Source organism: Sturnus vulgaris, chromosome 3, assembly GCF_052056855.1.
Source record: "Sturnus vulgaris isolate bStuVul1 chromosome 3, bStuVul1.hap1, whole genome shotgun sequence".
Taxonomy (NCBI): Eukaryota; Metazoa; Chordata; class Aves; order Passeriformes; family Sturnidae; genus Sturnus; species Sturnus vulgaris.
Window position 1 is genome coordinate 94144665 of NC_142245.1, and position 18235 is coordinate 94162899.

The following is an 18235-nucleotide window of genomic DNA, read 5'->3' on the forward strand; positions in this document are numbered from 1 at the left end:
TCTTGTATATTTCAGGAAAGAAATATATGTCAAGGTATCATGAAGGGAAATAAAAATCCTAATGCTTTTAGATTGCCACAGAAAATTTAGATGACTAAGCAGAAAAAAAACCACCACTTCTTTCCACAAGAGCTAGCTCCTTAAATGTTCATCATATCTGAGTACTGTTTTAATCCCTCCTTTAAAAAGTTTGTCTGGTCTAGACAGAAGATAAATCACTATATTCTAGAGTTTGCCAGAGACTTTTTGAGAGATGATTTTCCTGTCTAAAAATGTTGAATGATTGAAAGTGTTATGTGGAAATATGGCAGTCTCAAACAAAGTTCAAAAGGTGATGAAAGAGAGCTTTTTTCCCATTAAGAACTGATTATTTAATATTACAAGCCACAAGTAAAAATTTAGAATAAAATTTTTACAATACAAATTAATTATATATTTTATTTTTTATTCTATTTGGATATTATAGATATTTACTATACAAAAAACCACTTAGTCTTAATACTTGTTTCTGTAGCATTCCCCAGATAGCTTGTGCAAGCATTTTTCTAAAAAATATAAGCTAGCAGCTCATAAAAGTTGTGATGGTTTTCAATAGTCTATTTTTCTATTTCTTGAACAAATACTGAAAATGAAGGTAGTATTCTGTGACAAATATATACACCATTCTACATAAGAATATAAATGACATAAAATGTCTAAGCACATATTTTGCATGGCCTTACAGTGAGAAAATATGTCTGACTTGAATTTTGTTCTGGCATATTTATAAATATGACACACTAGAAAGTGGGTCAGAAAACTAACAGATGTGACAAACTCATTTTTTATGTTCAAATCACAAGAACATTCCAAGTTTTCCAGGCATTTATTGCAAATTGTAATTGTATGTAATGTGTCAGACTCTCTGAGCATGCTCCAAAAGAAAAAAATCCTAATTTGCATGAACTGTGAGGATACTGCAAGATTTCAGGCTAGTGACAGACACTGCAATTTTTAGCCTGCTATCTTTGCTGCAGATCGATTATTTAAACAGTGACAGAAGAAATAAAAAGACACAGAGACAAAGAAAAATGTGGGTTTAGAAAAAAATATTATATGTCCAGCCAGAAACCCCATTTATAAAAAGAAGTCATAAATCTTTTTCTCTGTTTTTCTTCCTATCATGTCAATCTCAGTTCTAATGAAGTCTCCAAAACCTTGAGCATACCTAAGTGTTTTTAAGTCAGCAACTGAGCAAAGCATTGGTGTATCCATGTACTCATTTTTGGCATTAAGCAGTATTTTAGAATGCTGTAGGTAGAAATAGGAGTTCTGGGTTTTATTTTTGTTCATGTTTTGAATGCCCTCTTTTCCAATTTCATATTTCAGTGAAGGTCAGGGGCTTTCTCAATATTTTTCCCTGACAAATTATGAGTGATTTCATCTTAGCCATATTTTTAACTTGCATATGAAGAAAAGCAGACCAAACCAAACAGAGTATTTGAAACATATTTGCCTAAACCATGAAAACTAATTCAAGTTTTACAGAGCTGTGGAGGAAATAAAGGTGTGCCTCTCTCTTGCTTTTACTTTGACTGTAGTATGCAGTTAATGAAATGAATAGTCAGGTAACATATAATGTAGGATCATGCAATAAGATACAAATTATTGTAATTTCCTTGTACTTACAGATTTGTTTATTCACACATAGTAAGAGGAATAGGTGATATAATAATAGATAATATATAGGAATAGGTAATAGATAATGTTATTTAAAAGCTAGACTAATAGATCTAATTGTCACTTTGCAGATTTCCAAGGCACTTTCCTAATTCCGAGTGATATCAAATGTCCCTAAGCATATATTTTTCATACAAGCATTTATTTTGGAATTATGTATACTTATAATTAGAAATTATTTCCATTTAGATTTGTGATTTCTAAAAAGAAGTGAGGTGTTCTGAACATTAGGTGGAATTATTAATCTAATTCTTATTTTTTTTAATCCCACATTTCTATGAAAAACTGGCAGTATATCTGTTATCCTTCCTCGTCTTCATGTCTAATCACTTCATAAGTAGATTAACAAGACAAAAATTGTGTTTGGTTGTGACTCCATCACTGGAATTGTAAAAATCTTTCAAAAATAGTTTAATTTTCCAAATGTTATTACAAATTCCTAACGTGCAATTTCAAATAAGGAAACTGAAATTTCCTTCCGATTGATTGATTGATAGATACTTGGTTAGTTGATTGGCTGATTGGTTACTTGTTTTGGGGTAATTTTTTGTTTGGGTGGTTTTGGTTGTTTTTTGGTTTGGGCTTTTTTTTTTTGTGATAAATGTATAGCTGTTTGCTTTACTTTTCTAACAATTCAAGCCAGAGCAGGTTTGATTTTAAGTTTTTATAGTAAAGAAAGTAGTATATCCATTGTTGTATCTATGTCTAATAAATTTTCACTTTTAGAAAGGTCTTTCTTGGTGCATAGAGAGGATTTATGGGTTGCATGAGTTACACAGGTGACAGTATATTAAAAAACAAACCCAAGAAGACTTGAACTGTGTTTATAAAATCTCTATGGATTAATAGAAGAAGATCTGGAGCATAAAAATTTAGAAAAAAAATTAAAACTTCCTATTTTTCCACTTGAACGTGTAAATGTTTAAAATAAGATTGCATAGTAGCTGTATGGAATGTTTTCCTCTTATTCCTTAACAAAATGCAAAGTATATATAATGATACTGAGCACAACTATATTAAATTAAAACTGATTAAATTATGAGAAAGCGTGACTATATATCACTCCTGAATGCTGAAAACTACAGAAAAAACTTAAGATATTTTTTCTTTTTCCACAAAACCCAGAAGACATCAAGAATGAAAATAATATCTCTGAGTTGCTTTGTTATACTAACAATGCATGGCTAAATCCTTTATCATGTTTATATTGTTTGCAATATCTGTAATTTTAAAAAAGTAAAATAACTTTAATTTATGTACCCAAGTTTCATAAAAATTTTATAGCCTTCCTTGATGCCTGTTGACTTCAGTTTCAAAACTGTATGTATATAGAGGAAGAATGAACCCTCTTAATTTAAATTAACTCTTGAATACTTATGATTTCCTTGTTTGCAAAATTATTTTCTACATGTATTTCATTATTATAATGTTTCAAACTTAATAAAATGTCTTCCATAAAAAACAGCCAACTGTAATTAACATATTTAAATGTAAAGCATTTGCCAACATATTGCATCTTGGACATAATGAGCTTTTTTTTTTCAATTGTAACTTTAATGGTTTTGTAAGAAAGCTGCAAAACATGAATGACACACATCTTTTATGACAGTTTTCCAGAGACATAATGAATGCAGGATATAATTTATGAGCAAGTACCAAGTCAGTTGGTGCCATAAAACTTTAGTTATTACATTGTGTGTGTACAGCAATGCTGATTTACATTGCTAATTATTCCATTTTACTAGGTAGCATTTTTTTTTATAAAAATGAAGTATTACTTCTTTGTTTGATTTTTTACTTTTTTCCTGTTTCTTTGAAGTTTTTCAGGAAAGACAACTTATAAAGTTTTTCTAATTTCATTTCTATGGCTATTTTTTTATATCTATTAGGCATTCCTTCTTCCATTTATTTGGAAAATAAATTTTACAATATTTCTAAATATACACAGTCCATGCTAATAATGAAACACAGGCCAAAGTATAAAATGGATTGATTTTTGTAAATTCATTATTGCAGTTTTGAGTCTGGACAATAGAGATGATGAAGTATTCTTTACCAGGTACTTTAATTTTCAAATCTAACATTCATAGTGTTATTTCTTGATCTTTTTATCATGTTCTCAGGCTGTAGCCACAAAAGTTGTCTCTTTATATTTTGTTCTTTTTTTTTGGTGTGTGTCAGACACACTGACTTCTTTCATTTACAGTACTGGTCTAAGAATATAGTTTGTCAGTTTTCATTCACTTCACATATCTGTGCCATCCTAGACTGAAGTAATCAGATTTCTGACATTTTAGAGCACATTTTAGATATTGTATATCCATCAACAAAACATGAAAGACTCTCAAAGTATGTGAAAATATTGATTGTTTTAAGCAAATAAAACTGACAGTAGTGGAAAAGTGATGCAAACATCACTAGTGAATTGCGCAAGGAAAATTCTAAGAGATCAAGGACAAAAGTTGTTTGATTCAGAATACTGAGAGCAGGAGTATTTGAAGTGTCAGAGTGATTTCTGGCATGTCTTGACATGTCACAGAGTCTGCTGTAACAGTTTGTGCATCATCCAAAGGGAGACTCATGTGCTGGAAGTTTGACTGGTGACAGATGCAAGTTTTCACTTCTTTAGCTTGGCCTTTGAATTCAGTATCATTAGCTTCTCCAGAAGCTTCTTCTGCATACATTGCAAATAATTTAGTGCTTTGAACAAAAAAAAAATAAGACACACTTAGATGGTAACTGATCTGCTTTGGACTTTTAGGGGTTATTTATTAAAAGGTGGAAGTGTATTGACATTATAAATCCCAGAGAGATTTAGCAATTATTTAAAGTGGCCATACAGAACATCTATATTATAGGACAGTACACTGCTGATACAGGAGTTTAGCACCTTCTTTCTGTAGATCATGCCTCTTTGTTACTTTATTGTATTAAATATGTACTTACTTTCACATGGAAGAGAGCACTGAAGATTTGTAGACGTGCCTGGTTGAAAAAGAATGACCAAAGCCAAGAGAGTCCAAAAATGACCTCACAAAATTTTTTAGCAGACTGAACAGTAGGCATGGAAATTGGTATATATTTTGCCCCTATAAAAATAAAAGAATGGGAAGAAAGAGTAACTGAAAGGTCCTGGTGGTGCCACTCAGGCTTTGTGGGAGCACCTTCCTATAGGTAAATTTTCCTCTCTCTGGGATTACGATTCTCACTCTTCATGTAAATAAGTGAGCATGTGCAGTTCTTCTGGGCCTTCCTGGAAATGGGTTGGGATGCTTTGAGGGTCTTTTGGGTGTCTTGATCCACCCTTATTGGTCTTGACCACTCCTTGACCCAACTTCTGCATTTGAGCTGTCTGTTGTGTGGTTGCCATGGAACTGAACTGGAAAATTGTTTTCAGAAAGGTGTTGCTGTATCTTTGTGCAGTCCTCCTTTCCCAACAGATCCTGATCTAACTTTCCTATTTGAATGGTCAGCAATCTGTGAGGTGTAGCAATGCATTAATTCCTTACTGCCCAAGCTCCTACCTCTACCCAGAGATTCAATCAACCTTTTCTTAACAAAGGGCTAGTCTCACTAGTAAACAATATGGTGATTGGATAAAAGCTTTTGCCATGTTTTCATAAAAAAAAATTACCATCAGAATTTTAAAATAGCTATAAAATTGAGAAATCCATTCATATTAAAATACAATAGATAGCTGAATTCTAGACAGCCTATAATTCAGTCACTTCTCACTAGACAGGCTCTCAATTTTACTTTTTTTTTCTTCTGTTTGCCTGACTCCTAACCTTTCTTGTCCTGTCTTCCAAACTGTTTCTGATGCACAGATTCTTATTCTACTCTACTCAGTTCTGTGAGCTGAATATTACGGAATTTATCATTCTCTGAAATTTTACTGACATCTGGTTATATTCTTGCCTCAAATCTTGATCTGCCATCTCTTTTGTTTTTCCTGATTCTTCATTTCAGGTTAAAATGGAGATGGTATCTGATATACCCACCATGAATTTTTACCATAAATCAATATATTCTCTAGGCCTCATTGCTTCTTCCCTGGTCTCTGCAGTACGCATAGAACCACTGATGCATGCTGCTGAATATATTTGGGTTTTGCTGATTGCCTGCAACATAGCATTTCCTTCTTGCAGGTTTTGGCAGTCACAAGATTAGACTTGAGCTCAGCACCATGAAGAGAGAAAAACTACCACCAGTAACAGAAAAGGCTGTGTCAGAGTGTGTCATGCCATCACAGTGCTAAGCCTGTGAGTGAAGGGATGAGGTGGATTGAAAACTGGCTGAGCTGCCTAATTCAGAGGGTGCTGATCAGCAGAAACATGACATCCATCTGGAGGCCAGTACTAATGGTGTACGCCAGGAGTCCGTCTGGAGCCACTTCTTTTTGTACATCTACATTAATGACATTTACAATGGGGTCTAAGGAATGCACCCTCAGCAAGTTTGTAGACAAGACAAAACTGGGAATAGTTGATACACCCGATGGGTTTGCTGCCAGCTTGACCAGAGTGACCTCAAAAGGTTGGAGAAATGGGTAAACAGAAATCTGAGCAAAGGTAAGAAATGTAGGGAATTAGCAGAGTCAGCTTGTTTTGCACCTCCTCTCTCTTATATTTCCTTATGGCTGGCAAAGTTAGTCAATTTGATTCTTTTCTGTCTTACCCCAGTATGATTCAGAGGATTCTGATTTTGAGTTCAAAGAAGTATAAATCAGAGTACATCTTTTTGTGAAATTTATTCTGACTTAGGAGACAACAAAATTATAATATTTTCTGGGTTTTCTACCCATTTTTATTTGCTTCAGCTTCAGTGTTCCTCCCCAATGCACTTTTATTATGTTTTCTGAAAAAAACCTAAAATGGTGACTTCTGAAATACCCATCTGATTACCTTTTAAAAGTTTTACTTATAGTGGTGAGTCCCTGATGTTTTTTATAATTCAAATGGGAAAGGATGACAAAACCTCAAAAAGATGTCTTGTGGAAAAAGTATAATTAATAAATCTCAGTAGGTTGTCTTCATTTTGATAGGTTCTTTGATTGCATGCTACATTTTGCAGTGAACCGTAGACTGTCCAAACATAAAAGGAATGATTTCCCAAAAGAATAATGTAGAAAATGTCTTAAAGAAGCATCAACATCTTGCAACTGGGACAGAACCACCATCTACCAGCTTCTTCTTTAAGGTAACAAAGTAAGGATATGACAGCTAACATGATGTATCAGTGTATGACCTTGCAGTCTTGTCAGTTAGAAAGCAAAAGGAAGCCAGAAGAGTTACTTGTTCTCTATAAATGTATTCTGGAAGGAAAAAAAAAAAAATCAACATTTTAAAAATCACAAATGCTACTGAGTAACCCAAAAATGCAAATATAGACCAAATCACATTTTCTCTAATAATAGAAATCTCTTACAAGTATAAGAGTAAAACTTTTTCAATGTAATTTTTTTCTTTTACAAATAGCATTTTAGACATTTTATTTGTGTGTAATTGCACAGTATCCTAGTTGCAGCCACACCTTACCAAAAATATATAATGAATTAAGAACTCAACTGTAAGATATTACAACTGCATTTTTAGGACTCAGCAGTAATAGATTTTAGCCATGATTTGGAAAACCATCTTTGAAAGATGACCAAATTGCTACCTCAGCCAGTGCTATCTGTCCAAGGTCTCATCTAGTAAGCAGGAGTAGGTGAATGAAAACACTAAGCACACCGAAAAGGAATTTAAGTTCTCACCTGTCTCTGAGCTCAGGTTTCCTGGATGAGAACAAAGGGTCTGATGCTTCCAATCACCTGAGATACACAGCATAGAAAATTCTGGAATTCCCTACGGAGAAGAGCTTCGTATTTTAAGTCATGTTGGAAGGACCACTGTTTCCTCTGTAGCTAGCAATTAAGTCAGTAGAATACTTTCCTGGAGTGCAAGAGAATTGTACTTGAATTTTTACAGCTTGAAGATGGATTTGAACCATATTTTTCTCTATTTCTTGATTAAATATCACGATTTATGAGAATCTTTTTCTGCATATTAATATATCAGTTTGTGTTGACCACAACATCTCAGTCTGTACTATTCTTTACAGCTCACAAGCCAAGTAGTCTTTGAAACGGAGCTTTGAATTTTACTCCAGAGCTGTACTCACCATCTCTCCTCAGCTATATCAAGGAGCTCTTGGATTCAGCTAGAGATCTATCTGAAAAAATTTATTTTGATATATTATATAATACCATTATATTTTGTCACTATATGTTTATCACTGGTTATATAACTGTTTACATAATTAAAAGAGTCAATGGCTTTAATTTATTACTTTTAATCACAGTGTTTTTTTTAATAATCCTTTAGTGATTATACTTTGATAAGCAATTGCTGCTTCATAAGAGAATTCAAGCAAGTGACCATTAGGTCACAGATCTCTCTTATTTAAAATTTTTCTTGTGGCCTGAAGCTTCAAAAAAGTGAATTATGATAATTGCAAGGAATATTATGACAACCATGAAGAGTTTATATACATTTTTATACTGTTCTCTAAATGGTTGTTATTAGTGAGTAAAATGGCATGACTATCATCTTGCATGTGTTGTTCTTTCATATTTTCCTCAGAAAGAGGCCTTTGTGCCTGGTTTTAGTCTAATAGGGATTTAATTTTTTATGTATGTTGTTATACATATAGCTTAAGGTTGTTGTAAATAGTGCATCTACATATATGGTACTGTATATATTAATGAAAGCTCGGAGCTATGTGTGCTACACTTGAAGTTGAAATCCTTATGGTGTCCTGAAGAAATTATTTATCTAATTTCTCTTTCAATCTCCAAGGAAGCACCTTTCCTAACAAAGGCAGAGGTAGACTTTTGCCTTTGGTGTGAAAAACAGTTACATGAGTTGCTCGTTCTAGCTGTTTTTCAGTGTTTCAGATTATTTAGCTCTTCTGCATTCTAGTTTTAAATGGAAGAACATATTTTGAATTTGACAAAAATCTGGTTGTTTGAGAAGTGTAATAAAGCAGGGAGAGATAAGAAAATATCTAGGGCAGTTAGTAAATGGGAATCAAATAACTGGAATGTAGCAATGCTGAAAAAGATATATAGTTAACTGATGGCAAAATGGTCTGAGATTTCAGTACTATGTGGAGGAGTAAGAGGCTACACACTGAATATTAAAGACCAAATTTTGCTCTGCATGGTACAGTTCAGAAAAAGCCTGTGGAACAAGAAAATGTGCCTACAGTAGGGCAACTTCAGCAATCCAGCTATGGAGGATAATGTGTACAAAAAGGGATTAAGGACTGACTGATATAAACACTGATGAAATTATCAATGAAAAATCAGTAGCATATAATACATAATGTGTGTGCTCACCTACACACACCAGGCAACGGGGATTATTGCTCTGCAATAACATTAAATAAGAGAATAATAATTTGAAAATAAATCATATTGAATTTAGGCCCTCTATCCTACAATGATGCTTATCAAGTGGAATCTCTGAAAACTATAAAAACATCTCTCTAGAGTTTTTTCTCCTCATCTGACCATATACTTCTATGAAACTTGTAAGAATTTAATATTTTTGTACCTTTCACTCACTGTACAATTTTTCAAAGGGAATGCAGATAAACACAAGAGTATGAAATGTTGTTATATGGCTTTTACAGTACTGGGTCATGGTCCTTATGCCATAGGCCATTTTTATACAAGTATCCCAAATTACTTTTAAGGTATTTTTCCCTTACTGTCAAGGGAATGTTTTCACTTTGGTTTTCATGTCATGCCCAAATGGCATATTTGCCAAATATTTGAATGTTCTTAGGACCTTAGCTCAATGACTATTCAAATTGTGCTGTCAGATGATTCCGTGGTATTTTCCATTCATGACAGTTTCTGACTTTCTTGAAAAATTGTTGCTAAGTATCAACCAGAAACTCTTCAGTTAAAGAAAGGGAAAATAGTTTGTCACATAATGTGATATATCTTTCTTTCCTTGTATTGACTTATGCAGAATCTCTCTGGTTTAAACATAGTTACAGCTGTAGCAGGACTTTTGCCATGCCACAGGAAAGCTTATCTACTGTTTGTTAGCTGGTGCAATAACTCAGGGCATCTTGCTTTAACATAAGCTCCACATAAGCCTTGGTGAAGGACAGTTTTCCTTCTAGTGGGTTATTTCAGTGCCATGGGATTGATGCTTTCTGCTGGCAGTAAGCATCTTGCTGTGGAAGCAGATATGGGAAGATAAGATGGAATTTCTGACTGACAGACACTTCACTTTACAAACATAAAAGCTACACCATACTTTCACAAAGCAGGAATCTTCTGCACATTTCCTGGAAAGTGTGGAGTCTTTCTTGGTGACTTTCATGGTTACTCTTCCAGAGGCTGAGAAAGGACTCTGTGTACACCATCATCAATTCGGTGGCAAGTTAAATTGACCCCTAATCTATACTATTTCTGTGCTAGCCATAAATAGGTACCTTTATGTTTCACACTGTTTTATGTATTGTACTAGTACTTCTTTTGTTTTATATTGTACAGTAAGTAACTGTGTTCAAGGTCTTTTGTTTCTTAATCTGCTGTCTATTCAATAAATAACTAATTTTATAACAGACCTGATCAGCCGTTCTTGAGAACTTGTAAAGCCAGAGTGATTTAGGTTCACATCACCTAAACAGAGCTGCTGTCAAAATCTGAGCCTATGGCAGGGCTTGCCTAAAGCTCTCACTGGGTCCTTAACAACAGCATAAGGTATTTGATTGCTATGCTGGACCATCATGCAAATACATTTTGACTGCTTCAATTATATATGCAAAGTCACTTCATTTTTTTCAAATTCCATTACACAGAGGCAAACCCACTGACACCAGCAGAGATATATGGATACGATCCAGAACAGAATTTATTCTCAAATGTTAAAGCTATTAAACAGAAGAAAAAGTCAAAATTATTTCTGTCAAACATTTGGGTCCTTCCTCTTATGGCCATTCTCCAGCCTTATCATAGCAAAAGCACTCCTCACCCTGTTTAGGAAGGTAGTAATTATTCCTTGTCAATTATATTCTCAATCACTGAACTATAAACAGCTGGTGGTGCATAACCATCATGCAGTTTAAAATTATAGTACACTTTCTTCTATTTTTTTTTTTTAATTTCCACATGTTCACTAAATTTCTTGCCATAAAAATATCTTATCCTGCCTTTAAAACTGCTAAATAAAACTAGGAGAAATGATATAACAGTCTGGAATTATAATGATGGTTATGCATCACCAGCTGCTTGTAGCTCAGTCATTTCCTGTCTAATCCACATGGGATAATTGCCTCTCCCCGTATAAGGTGAATTGTCTGCTCACGCTCTCAACACCACTCCTGCCTCTAAATATACATTAATTAAAAAAAAAAGAGGAAATAATTTGATTTTAATAGTTTTCAGTACCTAATTGTCCTAAATGTATAAAAATACACAAAGTATTTTTTTCAAATAATCTGTTATTAATAATATTAATAATGAGAATATTTACAAATTTTAAAATGTGGGCTAACTATTACAGATTAAATATGCATTTTTGACAACATATTTTATTCTGATTTTACAAAATAAAATTCTGTGTTGATTATTTACAGACCTTTTTTTGTAGAAGTCATGGTGTTCTGGACAAGATTGACAAACAAGTCATCTATAACACCTGTTAGTGCACATAAAAGAAACTAATTAAAAGGGAGTTTCATTAGACTGGAAACTGCCTAAAAGACAATACAAGTTGTTTCATTACTGTCATATCACTCTCCCATATCACTCACCCAACGAGAGATGGAGGGAGGCTGGAACTCAGTGGGGTGCCCAAACTGTGAGATCGAAAATTTCACAAAATGCCAAATGAAAACTTAAAGCATAGGATAAAAGCAAAGAATAGCACAAATTGTGAGTGTACCTCTAGAGGCAAAGACACTGATTCTCACATTGTTTATACCAAGTTCAGTGAAGCAATGTTACAAGTCTCTCAGAAGCTAATTGGGCTCAAAGTCAGATCAAGGTTTTAATTATTTAAATAATGTGTTTTCATAGAACTGATAAGTATAAGACAGGGACAAATGTAACTCATTAATGTGGTAAGAAGTAGTTTCTCCAGAAAGCTCACTCCATGTATATTAGTGATATTTGCACAAATATAGTATTCTACAGTCATGTTCAAGCATTAGTAAAAGAAAAAAACAACTCCATTTCAGTTTCCCTGAAATTCTTATGCCCCTTCAGATTTTTGCTAGCTCTAAACAGGTTCATATCAACTAAGTTGCCTAACGACTTTGAAATCTAAGCTTTGCTGAAACAGTTTTCTCTTAAAATATTTAGCAATAAAATATTTTGTGGGGATTTCCTAATTTTTTAAAATTTGTTTGCTTTGCTTTGGTTGTCTCTCATAGGGTTTCCCCATTTCAATACTAGTATTATTTTCCAGAAACATTTTTCTCTTACTAAACATGTAAGGGCCACTGAGTATTTGCCTTACTTCCTTCTAAGACGGTTTCTAGAAAGCATCCTCAAGCCATGAACTATTTCAGAAGTTTTGAGAGCCAAATTCACTAGATATTTTTTGTGAAGTAAAAACCTGCTAGCCCAATGCAAATTAGAGTAAAAGTTGCTGAAAAAGAAAGAAATAATATGTTGACATTCTAGAGTCTTCGGCTGACATTTCGTATATTGCCTTGGAAAATATCTTCATTATCAAACCCTGCAATTACATGTGTCCACATACTTAGAAAATATCCAAATATAACTAATACAAACTGAGAGATTACAGCTGAGGAAATTGAAATATATTACAGGTCATTGTCTCTTATCATTAACAGCTTTAATCAGCCTTCATCTGTAATAAGCACAAAGCATTATTTTGAAACAAAGAAAGGGTTAAACATAGAAAGATTAGTGCTAATAAGGGAAAAAAGCTTTTCCTGGGCTTGCTATTTTCTTTAAAAGCTTGCTATACAATTGTCTATGAAATGTTGTATACTCATCTTTCCATAAAAAGAGTATCAGTTTTTGCCTTCATCATTAAAGTTTCCAGACATAAAAACCTATGCATGCATTACTATGCTCCACACCTACACATTTCCCTGTATGACACTTTTTTCTTGACAATATGTATTTTAGGGGTTTTTCTATTCCCACTGTGGCAAAATGAGTACATTGTTGTTGAAGATATTTCCTCATCCATAAATGCATATGGTTCACAATTCCTGGTAACAACATACTTCCAATCAGTTGTAGAATAGATATTGTAACATTTTTGCAGGTCACGTTTCTAGTTTCTTACATTTACTTTTTAACTAGGGCTGAATGATATGTAAACCCAAGCAAAGGATAATTCTATCTAAACCATGTGCCCACAAATGTTTAAATGTCTTTTCCTTCTTGCCATGGAGGAACAGACACTGCAAAGATAGGAAGCCACGTCAAGTTTAAAGCAATGAGCATGTTGTGAAATACAGTGCTTTTCAAATTTCATCACTGTGTAGTAATAGGCTAGTAAACTATTTTATTTTTTTCTAGTTTTATATGGTAAAATCATGCAAGACTTGTTGCCAGCAAGTGATTTAAGTGCAGCATGTTGGAGATAGGATGACACTGCAGAGGAAAAGCCAATCTGCAGGGCAGGGAACAAAGATGAGACCACAATAAGATATAAAAGGGATTTATTGTGTTTAAAATGGAGGTCAGTATGCTAGTCTAAGTGAGCCCTATTCTTGATCATCACAATCTGTCCTGACTTCTTATTAACTTCTTCCTTGTTATCATCTGAGGCTCTCTCCCATGTGCATGCTGCTGCAAGAACAGAGTGGCAGTTACCAGCAGAACTAGTATGGGTGCCAGTTATTGGAGTCAGGTACAGGAGTAAGTGGGATACCAGTGCCAGTGACTGGAATGGGTGGGGATCTTTAACCTTCAGCCACACTGGGGGAAAAGTGTTCCAAAAAACAGTTTCTGGGAGTGAGGGACATGAGTGGCATGGGAGGAGCTCAGCATCAGTGGAGTGGGGCAATGTACTGGGTTTGCATGGTTGGGTTTTGGTAGTGGAGGAGGGGAAGCTACAGGTGTGTTTTCAGTGGGAAACTGCCAAAACCTTCCTCCATGGCCAGCAGAGCCAGTGCCAGCTGGCTTGAAGAAGGATGCTCTGATGGCCAAGGCTGGGCCAGTTAGAAGTGGTGGTGGTAATGCATCTGTGACAGCATAGTTAGGAAAAAGGGGGAAAAGAAAAAAATATTGCGCAGTTGTAATTGCAGCCCTAGAAGAGCAGAGTGATAACACGTGATAAGAACAGCTCTGCAGACACCAAGGTCAGTGCAGGAGGGGCAGGAGGTGCTCCAGGTACCAGAGCTGAGATTCCCCTGCAGCCCATGGTGAGACCATGGTGAGGCAGCTGTGCCCCTGCAGCCCATGGAGAACCACAGGGATGCAGAGATCCACCTGCAGCCCATGGAGGAGGCCATGCTGGAGCAGGTGATGGCTGAGAGGAGGCTGTGACCCTGTGGGAGGCCCGTGCTGGAGCAGGGTCCTGGCAGGGACCTGCAGAGCTGTGGAGAAAGGAGCCCACACTGGAGAAGGTTTCTGGTGGGACGTGTAACCCTGTGGGAGACCCAGGCTGGAGAAGCCTGTGCCTGAGGGACTGCACTCTGTGGTGGAGAACTGTTACCTGTGGCCTCATGTTGGAGAAGTTAATGGAGAACTGTTTCCTGTCTCCCCACACTGGAATAGGGGAACTCGTCTCCCTGAGCAGCAGGAGAAACAACCTGTGATGAACTGACCATAACCCCCATTCCCATTTTTCTTCACTGGTGGGAGGGAGGAGGAGGAGGGGAGCTGAGAAGGAGAGAAGGCTGGGGGGAAGCTGTTTTAAGGTCTTATTTTTCTTCTTACTATCCTGAACTGATTTTGTAGTAATAAATCCCATTTATATGTATGAGTCTGTTTTGCCCATGACAGCATTTGGTGATTGATCTCTGTCTGTCCTTATCTCAACTCATGAACCCCTCATTATATCTTCTCTCCCTTGTTCTCTGACTCCAGAGGCTGGGCAGGAAGCAGTACTGTGTCATGTTCGCTGGAGGTGGTGGCCATGCTCTTAACATCCCTAACAGTACCCCTAATATCCCTAAGTAATAAATAAGTAATATCCCAAAGTAAATAAGGAGATTAATTAAACTTTTCTCTATGGATATTTACAATATAGCCATCTATATCTCAGCTAACAGTGTCAATGAGGCTCTGTCTGGTGCTGGCTCTTGAGGGGTCAATAGTCTGCAACATCTTCGAGTGGGGTGTGCCTAAGGATGTAGTGTGAATTCACCAGCAAACTCTTCATAATCTGTGAAATTAAACAGTCATCACAAAAAGACATTTCATCTCCCCTTAATGTGGATGGCTAGGTCAGGTAAAATGCCTCAAAAGTGGCCATTTCAGTTTACTGACTATAAGGAGGGTGCAAACAGTTCAGGTGTAACTGTCTACATTGCAGATGTCTGCAGTTAAGTGAGATGAATCTTATCACAGATACATTGCAGTGTTTAAGTCCATGAACACGGTGCTCAAACACTACTCAAACATGCACTTCCAACAGTCTGCACTGTACAGGTGTGTAATCATGGTTACGTGCTTCCTTAGGCTGCAATAATCTGAGAACCAAAGGACTCCTGTCACATGCGTTCTCTCAGAGTTTACATGATACAAGATATATGGGAAGCTTTTATGCAGAATACATATTTCTATCAAATTTTTGAATTTGTTTGGATTAACTTTCACAAATTTATTTGTGTGTAAACACAAATTTTCTGAGGACTTTTATACTACACTGCATGTACCTATTTCTGTAAATCCCCTGCTGCTTGCTGTCTGGAATTCATGGAATTCACATAATTTACATCCGTAGGATCAAACATAGATGGCATTTCACAAATATGAATGATGAAACATATTCTGCAACATAGCTGTAATTTCTACTTGGTAATTTTAATAATTTAAATCAAAAAGTCATAATTTTGGACTGCCAAAAGCAACAAAGATGCTGTAGGGAGGTTTTTTTAAAATTACTTTTATTAAAGTTGTTGTATAAAACAACACATTAGAGTATTTTTCCTGCAGAAAGCATAGAGGCTCAACCCTACTAAACATTTTTTGAGATATATATACAAATACATATTTGAATGTCAAAATGTTTTTAATATTATATTTGAATGTCAAAGTGTTTTTAATATTATTCTCGCTTAGCTAGAAGTCTTCAAATAATTCACTACTGATGAAAGAATTTGTTCAGGCCAACTTATAAATGTGCAAGGATATATTTGTTAGAGTAATTTTTTATTGTTCTCTATTCAAAAATCTTTTTATTTTTAAGAAAAACCTATCAAACAGTAAAGAGAGAGCTTTATTATATATACTATGTAATTATTACCTATAAAGGTGTGATACCAATTATTATTTTTAAATGTTCTGTTTCTTTTACTGTTTTGGTACAGATTCCTAACATCACTGGCTTTTCCATGTATGTTAGCCTCTATGCTGTATTCCTGTTTTTTTGCAAAACTACTGTGTAGCTGTTTCTCAATGCTGATATATTTCTTCACACTCTAATTGGCTGAGTGGCTCAACTAAGTGATAAATTTGCAAGGATTTGCACTGTAATGACACAATTACTGTTTAAAAGCTGTGCAGTCTCCATATTTTGATAACTTTTTGATCATCTCAGAGCTTTGAATAGCCCATGTGCCCAGAATATTCATCACTAGTATAGAAGTTATCTTCGCAATACTCCTTTGCATGAAATAAAAATGTCTCACTATGCTCCTGAAATAGAAGATTAAAAAGTACTTTTTGGCTAAAAATTATCAGTAGCCAAATGATTCTTGTTTAATGTATTTTTCCCTGATTATTCAACCTTTTTTTCTCTATCCTTATAAATGAAAACTAATGTCCCAGAATAAGTATAATATATTTTGGGTTTCACTGATTTCTGCATGGATCTCTTCTAATTCTTGAAAGTTTTTTAAATTATAAAAACTTCAGTACCTCTGAAATATGGACAAATGACACGTGGTGGGAAAGTTCCTTTCAACTAAGGAAGGTAGAAATAAAACAGTGGTGTTGTAAACATCCCTGAGAAGGCAGAAGCTATCTGTAACAACCTTTCTCCTGTACTGTGGATGTTTAATTTTCTCAAAGCATTTGGTGAGAGACTATTATTAGCGAGATCATTCATATCCAGTTATTTATTGAGCTCTTTAAAGAACTTCAAGGATTTTCTGAAAAAGTTCACAGAAGCCATGTTGGCCTTTCCCAAATACAAATCAAAATTTCCCATGTGTCCACTAATCTTTAGAAGCTTCTAGTTACTTTGCTGTATACCTCAGGCTTTTCTTAAGATTTGTGTCACGCTTGCCATCCTTCATTTTCAGACATAAATGGAATTTTAAGTGAGAGGTTTAAAACTCTCTTCAGGCCAAATGAATTCTTACTGTTTGCTCGGGTTTTTTCTACAACATTTCCACAATAACTCTTAACTGAGGATCTATCTGAAATAAGTAATACCCTAACCTCCCCACTACCTCCCAAAAATATCATGCTTGAGAACCTCAACTGTTTCCTTACAAGTAACAACTCATAGAATTAATTTAACAGTCTCTGCAATGGCTCTGTCTCCTCTGAGTGTCCCTGAAGGTTCAGGAAACTTAATCACTGATCTCAGAGGACTCCAGCAGAGTGTTGGCCATAGCTATTCAGACAATTTTCCTGACTTATCATTTTCTTCAGCGTCTGCTGCCTAGAATTAGAAATCAATCTTTCCTAGAAGGATTCTTCAGGAGAACCAGGCAGTAAAGTTTTGCTACAGGAATTAAACTAAGATATGAGAGGGGAAGGAAAGTATGAGAAAGATATGGACATAATTAAATAAATCCAGCAGAGGACCACAAAGATGACTAAGGGACTAGAGCACTGGTCATATGAGAGGCTAGACAGCTGTGACTATTTAACCTGGAGGAAAGAAGTCCTAGGGTGGTTCATCAATTTGAATAAATACCTGGTGAGAGGAGCCAGAATCCTCTCAGTAGTCCCCACTGATGGGTCAAGAGGAAATGGATACAAAATAAAGCATGACATTCCACCTGAAAACAACAAATAACAGTAGAATCAAGTGCCCAGAGAGGCCTCTCTTCTTGGAGAGTTTCAAAACATGACTGGACACAATTCTCGACAACCTACTCTAGGGTGACCCTGTTTAGTTAAGTCATTTGGACCACAAGACATCTGAAGGCTCCTTCCAACATGAGCAGTTCTGTGATTCTGAAAAAAGTTTTGTTTTGTTTTTTAATTTATTAATTTTATTTTTATGTTTTCTTACTGGTGCAGACTTTGAATTTTACTGTGTAGCTCTCCTCTTTCAAGTTAATAGAGCTCTTCTCATTTCTGGCATGAGTAACAGGTAGTTTAACAGCAGCATAGCATTAAATTCAG